The 12,306-nt window shown below is 31.8% G+C and overlaps 1 non-coding gene across 1 annotated transcript; it reads right to left on the bottom strand.

Moving 5' to 3' along the window:
- Positions 1 to 8,939: 8,939 nt before the first annotated feature.
- Positions 8,940 to 9,041, bottom strand: LOC119619823 (U6 spliceosomal RNA). Its single transcript, XR_005236275.1, has one exon. It is a non-coding gene; the product is annotated as a U6 spliceosomal RNA (small nuclear RNA).
- Between the last annotated feature and the right edge of the window lie 3,265 nt (positions 9,042 to 12,306).

Raw genomic sequence — 12,306 nt, 5'->3', positions numbered from 1 at the left:
AATTGGTCATTTGTAGATAGTCACTGAGAATTTATTATGCAGTGTGAAAATTACTAGTTTACACTGCAAGTTTTGGTCTCTCGGTTTGATTTCCCTGGGAACTCTAAAATGGAATTCTCAGTTAAAGCTTCCACCAACCCTACAAGGAACTCTGGAGCAGGAATGATGCGTCAAAGTTGTCTCAAATAGGAAAAAATCAAGACATTTTTACCTCACACAGATCAGCTACTGGATAAAGGCCAATCTGAGAAAGGAACATGCCCTTTAATGAGGACGTTCTTTCCAACAGAGGCAATTCCCAAAGGATTTTGAGAAGTAAGGGCTATCTGCCATAAGCTGGGGAAATGGAATAGATGATAGATAAGTCGATAAATCAATCGATAGCTAGCTAGCTAGATAGTTAGCAAATTATTATTGCATGTAGCTATCTATTTTAAGGATAAAATTACATTACAAAATTTCATTCTTATTAGTAAAATGGAAAGATCTGGTTTATCCCTCAGTGGCTTATACTATTCATGTAGTTCATTAAAATTTTTTAAAGGTATAGACAAATTCTGCCTTGGTAGTTTTTATGTGAATGGTTCTGTGATAGTTGGCCAAATTAATAAATTTGACCATTCTTGCTAAAGGTAATGGACTTATATCAAACCTTAAGTAGAAATGAAACGTAAATGTATATGTGAAGTACAGATTTGAGTATCCAGTTGGTGATAATATCACTGTAAGTTAAAATTAGTTTCAGTTCCTCAAAATGTATGATTTTGACCTTCCTCAGAGTTCTCTTAAGCAATTCATTTTATCTTTAAAGAAAGAAGAATGTTAGACAGTTTTAACCCCCAGGAATCATAGATTTTGTCTTCTACATATTTTATTTTGTGGCTTGCCCCAACTAGGCAAAATGATTAAGTGATTAATTATTTCTATAATTCTATACTGTACAATTATTGTCTATGACTTTTTAATCAAGTATTTTTGTGAATAATTTTATTTAACATAGTTGTTTATTAGTAATCATTTGAATTTTTAAAAATGTATTCAGAATCAGTGGAGCACATTGGGCGTAATAAGCCAATATTACTGTTAAAGGTTAACAATAATTTCTATTTTATTCATTAGTAATTTCGGCATGAGAGCTGCTCTTCATGCCATTTCTACCATACAACCTGCTTTTAAAACGTACAATATTTTAAACACAGGGATTCATTGAATATATGACTTGAAAAAATTATAATATTAATAAATAATATTAACTTTCAAGTAAGTTTTCAGAAAGAGAACAACTTTGAAAATGATACTGAAATTCAAATAAATATAACTTTTTTTTTAACTTAACCTAAAGTTAAGTTTTCTTGAAGTTGTTATTGCTGAAACCTAAAGTTAAGTTTTTGCTTGAAATCGTTATTGCTGAAATTGTTATTGCTGAATTCAAATGTATAGAAGTAGACCAAATTTTATTCTTTAAAACTTTCTTCATGCCCATGCCAAGAATACAGAACATGGTAGATTTCTTTTCCAAATTCCTGCAAACATGTCTGGCAGGCCTGGCAGCTCAAATTTTGGAAAGCATACAAACTCTGTCACACACAATGGTAGCTAAAAAATGATTGCATTCTGCAGCTCTTTTTTATCGCTCTTTGCCAATTTTCAAATGGCCCCTTTTTATAGATATTTGAAATTATTTTTTCATGAACAGTTTAAACATTTTTAGAGGATGCATGGCTTTTAATGATATTTCTGTGGAATATTATAATTAGAGCCTTAATTATATGGTGAAAAGTATAGGTAAATACCTCATATCATCCGTTATTGAAAAAATATACCAACAACCATATAATTAACATTACTTAAAGGATCAGTCTAGGATATTTTAGATGACTTGCTTTGAAGAGCATGCTTATGATAATACACTGAAACTATTTTACAAAATAAGAGATATGAAGAATTATTGGACATTGCATTTTTTACTATTATGCCATTGATAAGAATAACTGAAAGTTCTATAAGACAGTTGTTATTGTTTTACTTATTTAGATAATACTACTGAATTTACAAGTATACAAATTTTAGCTAATGTTCTAATATATTCACAGAAGCCAAGTACATATCATTTTTAAACCAAAGGGTGGTATATTCAATTTTAAAGAAGGACCTATTTATCATTGTAAAAATTTAGAAAATGTTACATGCTATTGGTTTTAAACACTGATCTTTATTTTACATACACTCTTAAGTGTCTTTTTACTTTTAAGGATTAAAAAATGAAAAACTTTCTTCATACATATAACCATTGTTTGACATTTTACATTTAATTCATGAGTTATTTCCCAAGAATTTTTTCTTGTTTACAATCAATTGATGTTTACCCCAAGACTACAAATTAAAATATTCTCCATCATTGACTTATTTATTTTTTTACAGAGTTTTCAATTAACTTTCAGAGATGATTAACCAAAATAAATTGCTGCTATTGAAAGTCAATTTAATAGGTGTGTTTTTTTCATTTTCCAGTAAACAATAAACCAGGTATTTGAAATATAGATCAATGTGTATGTAAGATTGTCAAAAATACAGTACAGTAGCCCCCCATCTCCCTTATTTCCTCCTTCACTTTCTGTGGTTTTGGTCACCTGCAGTAAACCACGGTCTAAAACTTTTAAATGGAAACTTCCAGAAATAATTCATAAGTTTCAAATTGTGCGTTTTTGAGTAGTACAACAGAATCCCACACCATCTCACTCAGTTCTGCCCACTAGTCAATTATCTCTTTGTTTATTGTCCATGCTGTATGCTACCTGACCTTTTAGTACACAGTTATCTTTTAGTCTGAGTTATCAGATCGACCCACCACAACAAGGGTGAGTAAACTACGATGAAATATTTTGTAGAGGTAGAGACCACATTCACAAAGTTGTTATAAATGTTCCATTGGTTACTATTATTGTTAATTTCTTACTGTGTATAATTTATAAAGTAAACTATATGTAGGAATATATGTACATGTAGGAGAAAATATATTTTATATAGGATTCAGTTCTATCCATGGTTTCAGGCATCCACTGAAGGTCTTGGACCATATTCCCTGTAGATAAGAAGAAACTACTGTATAACTCAGAGAACAAATGTTCACAGTCTTAATAATCATAAAACTCTGAAAGAATAGCATTTCAGTTCTAAATTAATTCTTTTGGACAGTTATTACTGTAACATTTGATTTATATTCTAAAATGTAAAGTAGTAGCCAAATAATAGGAAAGTCCGTATTTTTCACAGCAAATTGTTGTCAAAAAAATTGGAGTCGCATATATTTAAATGCCACAGAAAGGAAATGGTAAAGTTTTTGTTTTTTTAATAAAATAGCCATGTTTTCTTAATTTTAATATTTGGTTTCAGAAATTTTACAAATAGGCTCTGAAAGTGTGATTTTGTATGTTTTTGTGTTTAAATTTTCTTCTGTTTTGACTTCATAGGATTTCTTGAGTCTATGGTTTGTTGTTTCAACGAAATCTTTGAACATTTCTCAGATGTTCTGTCTTTGAACATTGTTATCTACAACATTATTTTTCTCCTACTGTGAGACAACATACACTTCTATGAAAAGCTTATGCTGCTTGCTTGATAAATATTTGGCTCTTTTAATCAAATATTTTTAAAATTTTTGCTCTCTGTGTCTTAGGATTGTTATTTTTTTATTTATCTGCTTTGTAGTTGGCCTATTAACTTTTCTTCCATGAAAAACCTTCTGTTATGTCCATCTATTGAATTCTTAATTCCAAATATTGCACTTGCCAGTTCTAGAATTATATGTGCGTGTATATATATGTATATAAGCATATATACACATATACATATATGTGCATATATATGTATATACGTATGTATATACACACATGTGTGTATATATATTTTTAAGGTCTAATTATCACCTAAATATCTGCATGCTTCTTTTTATTTCCTTAAATACATTAATTACAGCTACTCTCCATCTTTTGCAACATAAATCATGGATAATCTGTCTCTTCCTATTGTCTGTTTTTACCCTTGATCCTGTTTCTTGGTAACTTGCAATTTATCACTTGAAATCAGACATTATGAGTAAATAACTGTTAAGTTTATCTATGACATTATTTTCCTCAACAGAAATGTTGCTTCTTTGGAAATATAAAGTGTTACTGTATCAACTCCATTCAATCAGAAAACTGATTTGAGGCTTGGTAGCATGTTTTAAAGATGTATCTGGCTGTCTCTATTTCTCCTAAGTAACCCTCCTGAATTTAGAGCTAATATGGCATTTGGTAAGGTTTATATCCTGGCGGAGTCTGAACTCAAATGTCACTCCTCAGTATCATTAAGATTGCGGAGAACTTGTTTTCTTCTTTCAGTGTCTTACAGTTTTGATTCTTATCCTTAATAATTACTTTGTATAAGAGTTAACCAAATGTCTCATGGGGAAAACTCATAGAGTATTTGACTTACTTTCCTAGACTTCTATTATCCCTAAGATCGTGTGCTTCTCCCCCACCCCAAGTGCTGACTGCCTTGTCATTTCTTAACTCAAAATTTTATTTCTCCAGGATGTGGAAGAGCCAAAACTTCTGCTGATTCATTTGTTGCTTATAACAAACTGCTTAGGACTTCTGCATAGATTCTCAGAATCTTTCCATATTATAATCAACAAACACACTTAGGGAAAAATCACCTTCAGAACATTAGCACCTCATTATATGGATTTCTTCACTACAGTGTGTTTTCTTGCTCAGGCCTTATTTGCCACTGGATTTCTCTGAAAGATATACATCTATTATTTCATCTAGCTTTTCTACATGTGTGCACCAAGATCATTGCTCTAATTAAAGGTGCTCTATCATTGCCAAACAGAAAATATTCTTCATAGTGTTTACCAGATAAAAGAAGAAAGAAAGAAACAAAGAGAATTTGTTGCACCTATGTAGTGACTCCTTTTTGACTACAAAATTGGACTTAGTTTTATTTTAGAAGATTTCATTGTCTTTCTGGCTATTTTTACAATATCTAACCTGAAATTGTGTGTGTGTGTGTGCGTGAGAGAAAGAGAGAGAGAGAGAGAGAGAGGGGAGAGAGAGAGAGAGAGAATCAGGATTTAGCTTTTGGAATCTACATAGCACAACATTTTAAGTAGTAATTAGGGTGCTGAAGACATTCTACTTTTTCTGTCTCTGGGCACATAATATGCTTTAACTTAACCACTTTCTAGGCAAGGTAATATGTTTTCATTAATAAAATATCTGCGGAAATATATTTGTAATTTCCAGGAAGAATTTTTAAGAGCCAGTATGTAATTTGTCAGAGTCTTTTTCTTGGAACTATAACAATCAACAAGATTCTAAATGGTAGCTGATTGGCTAGTCTGGGTCTAGGAATGAAAATAGAAAAAGATTAGAATCCCGTTTATCTAATAATATGCATGTAGCATGAGCGAAAAATAACTTTTGCTCTTTTTAGTGATTTATACCTTACAGCTTATTGCTACAGTACAACCTAGTTTATCCTGAGTGAAATAGAAGTTGACCCCAGTGGTGAAGAGCTGTGATTGCTAATAACACATCACATATAGTATTGGAGTATGATCAAAGTGGACTGTGGTCAGAAAACTGTTTCTGTAGTTTACTAAAATGAACTTCCAGGTTAGGCAGTGGCAAAAAGCTGATAAAATTTTTCCAGCAATAAATTAGGAATTTACTGTAGCATATTATGTAAATACAGCATCCATGTAAATAGTAAATGTGTAACTGTAGGGGAAAATACTGAAAACACAGTTTTAGAAGCAATATTTTAAAATAACTGCACTAAATACTTCAAAAAAATAAGTGACACTTTTGAAAAATCTCATGAGTAGCTGAAATCTCACTAAAGAAAGAATCAAACAAACATTTTGGAACCTAAAACTATTAGTTCCATAAGAATTTTTAAAGTTTGAGTTGGTATCAAATTATACACAGCTAAAAATCCTATCTAGTATACCAGAAAAGAGATCCTAAAGAAATATTCTGGTTAAAGCACAAAAAGACAAAAAGTTGGAAAACATAAACAGTTATATGAGAGATATATGGGAGAAACTGAAAAAATCTAGTTATGTAATTAGAATCCTAGAGGAATAATTCCAATTGATACAGAAGCATTATATTAAAAGATATGACAAATAGACATAGTATATATTGAAAGTATATAAAGTGATATTTTGATATACATATACACTGCAAAATGATACCCCATCAAGTTAATTAACCTATACATCATTTCACTATTAACATTTTTCTTTTTGTTGAGAACTCTTAAAATCTAATCTTAGAAAATTTCAATTATGAAATACATTATTGTCAACTGTAGTCAATATGCTACACATTAGATTGTCAGAACTTATTCATTTTATAAATGAAAGTTTGCACTCTTTGACCCAAATCCTCATATTTCCCTCATATACCTAACCCCTGACAACCACTGTGCAAACATTTAATTTGGCTGTTTTAGATTCTACGTATCAGTAAGATCACGCCGCACTGTCTTTCTGTGTCCAGGTTATTTCACTTAGCCTAATGTCTTCCAGGTTCATCCATGTTGTCACAACTGACAGGATTTTTTAAAGGCTAAATAATATTTCTGTGTAATAATTTCAAAATAATATTCTGGTTTCCATATCTTGACCATTGTGAATAATATGGCAATGAAAATGTGACCCCAGATATGTCTTCAACATGCTACTTTCATTTTCATTGTATACACATCCAAAAGTGGGATTGCTAAATAATATGGTGGTTATATTTTTTAATTTTTTTAAGGAACCTTCATACTATTTTTCATAATGGCATAATGGCTATACCAATTTACATTTACACCAACAGTGTATAAAAGTTCATTTTTCTCCACATCCTCAACAACACTTGTTATCTTTTATCTTTTTTCTAAAAGCCATCTTAATTGTTGTGAGTTAGTATTTCTTTGTGATTTTGATTTGCTTTTTTTTGATGATTTCTGATGTTCAGTACCTTTTTATATTCCTGTCAGACCTTTGTATGTCTTCTTTGGGAAAATGTCTCTTCAGGTCTTTTCCTCATTTTTAGATCAGGTCATTATTATTAAATTTTGCTATTGAGTTTTGTGTGTGTACATAAATACACATACAACTTTATTATATATTTTAGATATTAGGCTTTTATTAGATATATAATTTGCAAATGTTTTCTCCCATTCCATAGGTTTTCTTTCCATTTTACTGATTGTTGCCTCCATTACTGTGTGGAAACTTTTTGGTTTGATGTAGTCACACATATTTTTGCTTCAGTTGCCTGTGCTTTTGGTTTATATCCAAAAAAAAATTTTTTTCAAATAACTTTTTATCTATGTTTTCTTTCAATTTTTACAGTTTCAGGTTTTACATTGAAGTCCAATCCACTATGCATTGATTTTTGTGTATGATATAAGGGCACAATTTCATTACTTGGCATCTGAACATCCAGCTATCCCAATGACATTTAATGAAGACACTGTTCTTTCACCATTTTGTATTCTTGGCCCTTTTGTTGAATATTAGTTGAATGAATATATATGGGTTTGTTTCTGTGATCTTTACTGTGTTCTGTTGCGTCTTTTTTTATGCCAGTACCACACTGTTTTGATTACTATAGCTTTGTGACATTATTTGAAATGAGGTGATGTTTGCCTTCAGCTTTGTTCTTGTTGCTTAAATTTCTTTGACTATTTGTGATCTTTTCTGATTGCACATAAGTTTTAGGATTGTTTTCTGTTTCTCTGAAAAATGCTAATGGAATTTTGATAGGAATTGACTTGAATCTGTAAAATCTGTAGTGTGGACATTTTAACAACATTAATTCTTTCAATCCAGAAGTATGTGATACCTTTACATTTGTTTATGTCTCCTTTAATTTTTGTATCAATGTATTATAGTGCTTAGTATACACATCATTCACCTCCTTTGTTAAGTTTATTCCTAAATACAGACAATCCTGATTTAGAAGGGCTCAACTTATAATGTTCTTGACTAATACGATGGATTTATCAATATGTAAGCTTTTGTAGGTCTAGAGGAATCTGTATACATTCTTTTGTTTTTCGTTATAGTACATAGGATTGTTTTCTTGATTTCTTTTTTAGGTATTTTGATATCTCTTCCTCTGACATGTAAATGGCAGTTTCTGTCATTGTTATTGTGTTTCTGTTCCTCTCATGGGTGTGTATTGTGGGATGTGTGTGTGTACAACATAACTTGTCATTTTAACTTACAGAAATCTGCATCAAAACAAGCCACATCTGAGTTTAATGAAGAGATTTTCTTAAATCAAAACTGCTACATATTACACAAAAGTCCATGACATTGAGCTTAATGCTCTCACTATAAGAAACTTTTTCTTTTTGTTTTTCTTCTTCCTCTTTGGAGATGAGTGTATTTTGAATGAGGAAAAGAGGATGAACCAAATGGTGTTTGATGAGCTGAAGGGTGGATAATGGTAAGAATTATTAAGTGCAAAAATTGTATTTTTCTTTATTTCTAGGCATGAGGTAAGATTGTACCTCCTAACTCACTAGACGTAAGGTTTAGCTAACTTGTTAATTTTTTCTAGTAAAATGCAATTGGAAGCTCCGTCAGTTACTTCCGGTAGGACCTTCAAGTGTCAGTGCACTGGTGGCCATGGTCTTCCTTCCCTCCCTCTATGATTACTGATCGTGTTTCTAGAAGGAGTTCTTTCAAGAGTCTGATTATCAGAAAAAGGGCATCATAAAACATATAATTAGTTGAACTGTGCAGCAGTGAGAGCCAGAAAATTTAGAAATAAATATTTTTTTTGTAAATGATGAAAAAATTAATCTTTTTCTTTTTGCTTTTATTATTACTTTTAATTGACACATAATAATTGTACCTATTTTGTGGTACAGTGTGATATTTCAAAAATATATGGAATGTTTCACAAATATGTGTCATCCTTCTTCAAGGGCCATGCTAATATTCTCTGTACATTCACATTTTTGTATATACCACCAAAGTAAGCACTCTTTACTGTTTTAAAACCCTAAGATTTGGAGTTAATAATTACCCCAGACAAATATAATCCATCTTTACTGATATATGAGCATATGTTGTTGTATTGTGCTTTGCTTTATAGTACTATGAAATCACTACATTTTTTTAAAAAAAGAAATTAAAATTTTGTGGCAACCCTGCATGGAGCAAGACCATATGAACTATTTTTTTTTTTTCAATAGCATGTGCTCGCTTTGTGTCCCTCTGTCACATTTTGGCAATTCTGACAACATTTCCAATTTTTTCATTAGTTTTATATTTGTTATGGTGGTCTGTGACTGATCATAGATGTTGTTGTCGTTTGTAGTTGTGTTGAGGCACTATGAACCATGCCCATATAAGATGGTGAACTTAATTCATAATGTTGTATGCATACTGAATGCTCCACCAATCAACCAGTTTCACATCACTCTCCCTCTTTCTGGGCTGCCCTATTCCCTAAGACATGACAATATTTCAGTCATGCCAATTAGTCCTACAATGGCCTCAGTGTTTTCCAGTAAAAGGGTAAGTCTCTCAATGTAAATAAAAAGCTAGAAATGATTAAGTGTTGTGAGGAAGGTATATTAAAAGCCAAGGTACTCTTAAAGTGAGGCCTCATCTCCAAAAATGTTAGCCAAGCTGTGAATGCAAAGGAAAAGATCTTGAAGGAAATTAAAGTTGCTATTCCAGTGAACAAAGGAATGGTAAGAGAATGAAGCAGTCTTATTGATGATATGCAGAAATTTTGAGTGTTCTAGATAAAAGATCAAACAAGCCACAACATTCTCTTAAGCCAAAGCCTAATACAAAGCAAAGTCCTAATGCTCTTAAATTCCATGAAGGTTGAAAGAGGTGACTAAGCTGTAGAAGGAACACTGGAAGCTAGCAAAAGTTGTTTCATGAGGTTTAAGGGGAGAAGCTGTATCCATAACATAAACGTGCAAGGAGAAGCAGCAAGTCTTAATGCAGAAGCTTCAGCAAATTATGCAGAAGATCTAATTGAGGTAATTTATGATGGTGGCTACAATAAACAACAGATTTGCAATGTAGAAACAACAGCCTTATACTGGAAAAACCTACCTTCCATAACTTTTGTAACTGGAAAGGAGAAGCCAGTGCCTGACTTCAAAGCTTCAAAAAACAGGCTGACTCTCTTGTTAGGAGCTAGTGTACTTGGTGACTTTAAGTGGAAGCCAATTCTCATTTATCATTATGAAAATCCTAGAGCCCTTAGGAATCCATTCTGCCTGTGCTGTAGAAATGAGACAAAACAAAGCCTTGATGACAGTATATCTGTTTACAGCATGGTTTACTGAATATTTTAAACCTGCTGTTGAGAACTACTGCTCAGAAGAAAAGATACCTTTCAAAACATTACTGCTCATTGTCAAAGCACCAGGTCACCCAAGAATTCTTATGAAACAGTGTAAGGTGATTAATGTGTTTATAACTGTTAACAAGGCATCCATTCTTCAGTCCATGGATGAAGGAGTAATTTTACTTTCAACTTTTATTATTTTAGAAATACATTTCATAAAGCCATAGCTGTCATAGGCAATGATTCCTCTGATGGACTTGTGCAAAGTAAATTGAAACCTTCTGGAAAAGATTCACCATTCTAGATGTCATTAGGAACATTTATGATTCACGGAAGGAGGTCAAAATATCAATATTAACTGAAGTTTGAAAGAAGTTGATGCCAATTGTCATGGATTATTTTGAGGGTGTTCAATACATCATTGGAGGGTGTAACTGCAGACCAAGAGAGCCAGAATTAGAAGTGGAACCTAAAGAAGAAACTGGAGTGCTGCGAACTAATGATAAACCTTGAACAAATGAGCAGTTGCTTCTTGTAAATGAGGAAAACAGTGGTTTCTTGAGATGGAATCTACCCCTAGTGAGGATTTTGTGAACATTGTTGAAATGAAAACAAAGTATTTGTATTATTAATATGTAAATATAGTTGATAAAGCAGCAGCAGAATTTGAGAGGATAGACTGCAATAGTGAAAGAAGTTATACTGTAGGTAAAAAGCTATCAAACAGCATTGCTTGCTAAAGAAAAATCTTTAATGAAAGGAAGAATCAATTGATGCAGTGTATTTCATTGCTGTCTTATTTTGAGAAATTGTCCCAGCAAACCCCACCTTCAGAAACACCCACACTGATTAGGAGGCAACCATCAATTTTGAGGCACTGCTGTCTACTAGCAAACAGGTTATGATTTGGCTGAAGACTCAGATAACCATTAGCATTTTTTTAGCAATACCATATTTTTAAATTAAGGTATTTTCACTGTTCATTTGTAGTTGTGTTGGGGCACTATGAACTATACCCATATAAGATGGTGAACTTAATTCATAATGTTGTATGCAAACTGAATGTTTTTAAACACTTAGCAGACTGAGTAGCATAAACATAACTTTGATATGTATTTAGAAACCAAAAAAAAAAAAAAAGAAATTAGGTGAACGTCTGTATTGCATATTTGAATATTTGCTTTATTTGAATATTTGCTTTATTGTGCTGGTCTGGAACCATGTGGAGCAACATGTCTGAGGTATGCCTATAACTATCTTTTTTGGTTGATACTCAATTTTCCCTAAAATTAAAAATTTCTGAAGTATTGGAATATATTTTGATGTGATTCCTTTAAAATGGAGATTTTTTAATAAACACATTAGTTATATGATTGCAAACATATACACAATTGCATGTGTGTGCATACACACACACACAACACACCCCTGTAATTTTGAAATACATACCAAAATGGTTAAAAAACCATAGCTGTGTATTTTTAAAATGTATGTTTTTAAAATAAACATTTCCATTATTAGATGTCTTAGAATATGTTTATGTTTAAACTTAAGCTTGATATTTTTAACAAGTTTTCTCCAAAAGTTTTAATTTCTAATTTGTGTTTTCTGCAAATACAATGAGTCTGTTTTTCACTTTTGTTTTACTTCATGTTTAAATTTTTAAAAAGATAAAGTCAACAAGGGTATTTGGGGAATACATTGGACTAAGCCTGGGTTCATTATTCTGTGTTTCTTTCAGTTGCCCACTGTGTCATCTCCACAAATGAAATAATGTAACCTTAAAACCAGTTTCTCAGAAGCATAAGAAAGGTTTGTCCCAGACAGAGCTTGGAGAACTGACCATCATTTTCTATTCAAGTTAAGAAGTCTTAATAGCTGACATGAGAGCATCTTAGCGCTATAGATAAGTGACTGTCCTTAACAGATCCCT

Source organism: Chlorocebus sabaeus, chromosome 25 (assembly GCF_047675955.1).
Source record: "Chlorocebus sabaeus isolate Y175 chromosome 25, mChlSab1.0.hap1, whole genome shotgun sequence".
Classification (NCBI taxonomy): domain Eukaryota; kingdom Metazoa; phylum Chordata; class Mammalia; order Primates; family Cercopithecidae; genus Chlorocebus; species Chlorocebus sabaeus.
The sequence above is the reverse complement of the archived record's forward strand: the minus strand, read 5'-3'. Positions and strand labels throughout refer to the sequence as shown.